The following is a 4,297-nucleotide window of genomic DNA, read 5'->3' as shown; positions in this document are numbered from 1 at the left end:
TCAACATTTCACAACTTTTGGCCTAAGAGGAATTTAAGTGGTCCAAAGAGGAGGAGTGATTGGTTTCTCAAGTTCTATGTGCTTGTCACATCACACATGATTTTAACACTCTATGCCTCTGAAGCATTGCTAGTGGAGCACAAATGTAACATGGCAGTGTTGTGTCACATGCAATGTGAAAAACTATGCTTAGGTGGCATAGTTATAATGTGCCCTTACTGGGGTGGATTATTATGACATGGGCTTCTATGTGGCCTAATGATATGGATTTACACATGGTCTTATCCTACCATGTTTCACTTTGAGGTCACTCTCTTATCTCCTTATGTGCCACACAGCTAACTGCCACATGTCCTTCTTTCTCATGGTGGTGACTACTTGCTCTACCATGTTGTACTATGTGGTTTTCTTCTTGTGTGAGGCTGCTACTTCCTATGAGCTACACTATTGCATCATCTCTACATGCTGTGTGCCATTGCTATTTGATGTTGCTATTTACTGCTTTGGTGCTATGTTTTAGGGTTGTAGCTTGCCTTATGCTAGTCATAGCCCATATTTGCATCACTAGGCATTAGCATGTGAGTTAGGCTTGTTGTGTTGTGCTTGCTTGCTTTGTTAGGTGTCCATCCTGTCTTGCACTGATAGTTTATTGATGTTGTACTTGATTGAGCATCGTGTGTATTTGTATTATGCTACTCTATTTGTAGAGTCATTGTTGTACTTTGCACTATTGTAGGTGTTGTTTGTCACTTGAGTTTACTAGCCAAGCTTATGTGGTCACTCGAATTATTTTGTTGTGGGACTACTAATTGCTTTTAGAATTGTCGTGCTACTTATAGATGTTGTAAATAGATGTCTATATATATACACATATGTATATGTATATCTACATATATATATTAGAACTAGATAGGCAAGACTTTGGCATAGGTTATAAGACGAGGAAAAAATAGAGGCGATGACTGAAGGGCTACTAGAAGATGAAGGAAATTCTAGAATCCCTTAAAAACTTCACAAATCACCCTCAATGCACCCAAAATATCACTTAAAGGACTCACTCAAACACCAAAATGTTTACCAACCACTAAAAATCTCTCTCCCTCTCACAAGGAAGCTCACACAAATGATCTCACTCCCATTGCTCCAAATGCGGAGCTTTCTTAAGTAAAATGAAGAGGGGACCTAGATATACACTCTCAACAATGACAATCCTTAGTGGAAGGCATGAAGAAGCTCTGATATCATGATAAAATATGAAGAGGTAAAGGAGGAGAGTGCAGATGAGGAGAGAGCACACAACTAGAGAGCACACCATAAGAGACTAACTGTACACTAGATTAATTGTAAAGAATGAATACATACAAACCCTTTTTCCTTCTTAGCACTCTGATGTGTTAGTGCTTATTCACAATATAATTTGTGTAGAATTGGTGCCTTTGAAGGCCACACCAAAGTTCCACATGACTTTAAATTGTGCATGCTAGATGGTAACTTGTGATGAAATGAAACAACTCTTCGTATAGCTATAGATGAGAGTTTGGCCCCCTTTCAATATGTTTGGTAGGATACCAAAGCGTAAACTCCTCTTTCTCTAGCACCCATATAATTTATTGGGAAAGAAGAAATAAAGCATCACATATAAAATAGAATGAACATTTAACTCTATTGTGGCCATCTTACAACTCTATTTGCACTTGCAATTGATACATATGAAAAATGTTATCATGGTTATAGAAGAAATATGCCATGAATTCAGTTACTCTAAATAAGGAAAATGGCTTGCAAATTTTGTTGTATTGCTACTCCTCATAATGAACATCATATCACTCATAATTGGGTTGCAAAGGTAATGCAATCCTCTACAAATGATGCAATGTTCTAGGTGATGGCAAGAAACCCAAAGGACTAAAGGAGAGTAGAAAGGGGAGATTATCACAAAAGGATATGCATGAAAATTACCTCACTTGAATGAATTTCAAATAAAGAGAAACTACAACCTGTGACCATAGATTCTTTGACATGTGCATGGACAAGCAAGTGTTAAAGTGCATTATGATCACATTCTTGTGTTGTGGGGAAAAGTACACAATTTTACCCAAGGTTTTGGCACATTCAATGGTTTATAATACAAAGTGAAGGAATTGCATATGAGACATCTAATGGCACTTGATGTCCTGATATCAATATGAAACAATGTGTTGGTGGATCAAGAACAATGTGTAACATTGCATAATATTATTTTCTAAAAATATTAAAGAAAGCCTCAAAATAGAGAGGGCATTTCTTGAATAACCGTTGATCATTCAACATAACTGCAGGGAAAGGATAACATAAAAAATTATTTATTCAACTACGTTCCAAACTTCCCTACCACGTAGACCACAATAGCACATTCCATTAACAAGCTGTCTTCGTATCACAAGGGACTCCTCCTCCACAATCTGGAGAGAATGAAAATTTTAATTCATTACATACAATCCAAATTGAGAACAACATAAAAATTGTTGTAAAGGAAGCTTATCTCTTATATGTATTTACTTGAAATTTTGAATTCCTTATGCTTTTAAGTGATTTACATATTTACCTATACAATTCATCACTGACATCATGATTTAATTTGACATGTCCTTCTGTTGTTGACATGGTTGATTGAATTTGTGATGTTGAGAAAAAGTTACATGATTCAATGTTCAATGCTTAATACAATTTACTCTTCTGTGTGCTTGTTGCCACTTTGATTTTATGCATGCTTCATATCTCGATTGTGCATGGGATCTTCTACTAAAGTTGAAGTGTCTTCATTGATAAATGTATTCATAACAAATTATGCAATCTCTTATTTTATTTGCATAATCCATTCTTAAATTTAAAATTTACCAAAGTAGAAAAAAAATCAAATCATGCAAAATACAAGATGCCATTCTATGAAAATTCTATGATCTTCTACTAAAGTTGAAGTGTATTTATTGTTAAATGTATTCATAGCAAATTATGCAATCTCTTATTTTATTTGCATAATCTATTCTTAAATGTGAAATTTACCAAAGTAGAAAAATAATGAAATCATAAAAAATACAAGATGTCATTCTATGAAAATTTTAGGATCTTCTACGAAAGTTGAAGTGTATTCATTGTTAAATGTATGCATAACAAATTATGCAATCTCTTATTTTATTTGCATAGGCCATTCTTAAATTTGAAATTTACCAAAGTAGGAAAATAATGAAATCATAAAAAATACAAGATGTCATTCTATGAAAAGTCGAGGATCTTCTGAATTGTAAGGGCGATTTGCATAGTGGAGACAATGCTAGTAGATCACTACAATGTTATAGTTGATCATTACAATGCCTTACAACTCCAATAAATATCATCGAGGGATGAGGGGCATTTGCAATCAATAATCACAACAAAATTGTCTTCCAAGTCATTGTCACCACCGATCACACTTGCAAATGAATATATGGTCATTGTCAGGATGTGGAATGTCTTGTGGCACACCCTCGATGATTAAAAGGGTTGTGGTCACTCTTTTCAAATTTTGCAGTTTTAGCTTCAATGATTGCCACAAAATGTAGAAAGAGTTTCCATGAGCCTCTTCCCTTATTCATGAATAACTAAAACACACTCCTTTCAATTGGGTACATTGTGAAAATGAGGTGGCAAGCATTCGATGCTGGACTAGATACTGGGGCTAGTGATGCAAAAATGCATGAGAGGATGTTTGTTTGTCGACTAGGATGCTATGAGCACATTCCCATTCACTAGCCAAGCAGCCAATAAGAAGTAAACACAAATAGAGCAAGGCATAAAGTGGCAATGGTTCTCACTAGATGCGCCCGATTGCTAATAATTAGAGAGACATTAAGAGAGCAATTCACGCTTGTTTTTTCAAGAATTGAACTTCTTGCAAGAACCGAATTTGTCTCTCCATCAGTATTTCTACTGAGCACATTCCCCTTTGCTGGCCAACCAACAAAGTAAACACAAATAGAGCAAGGCATAAAGTGGCAATGGTTCACACTCGACGCCCATTGCTCGATTGCTCATAATTACAGAGACGTTAGGAGCAGTGCAAACTTGTTTTTGCAAGAACCGAATTTGTCTCTCCATCAATAACTTTGCATATGGGTATGTCGAATTTGTTGCACCTCCAAAATGCAAATCCAAAAGACTTGTTTCTAGGGGGACGGAAGTCTCCCTCCTACTAAAGCCCTAATGACATGGTGGGAAAGTGGGAAAAAACTAATTCCCCGTGTTAAATATCAAAATGTTTGCTGAAAGAATAGAGTTTATG

The sequence above is a fragment of the Dipteris shenzhenensis genome, chromosome 20 (assembly GCF_047967505.1).
Source record: "Dipteris shenzhenensis isolate YYH24624 ecotype China chromosome 20, Dip_SZ_1.0, whole genome shotgun sequence".
Taxonomy (NCBI): Eukaryota; Viridiplantae; Streptophyta; class Polypodiopsida; order Gleicheniales; family Dipteridaceae; genus Dipteris; species Dipteris shenzhenensis.
The sequence above is the reverse complement of the archived record's forward strand: the minus strand, read 5'-3'. Positions refer to the sequence as shown.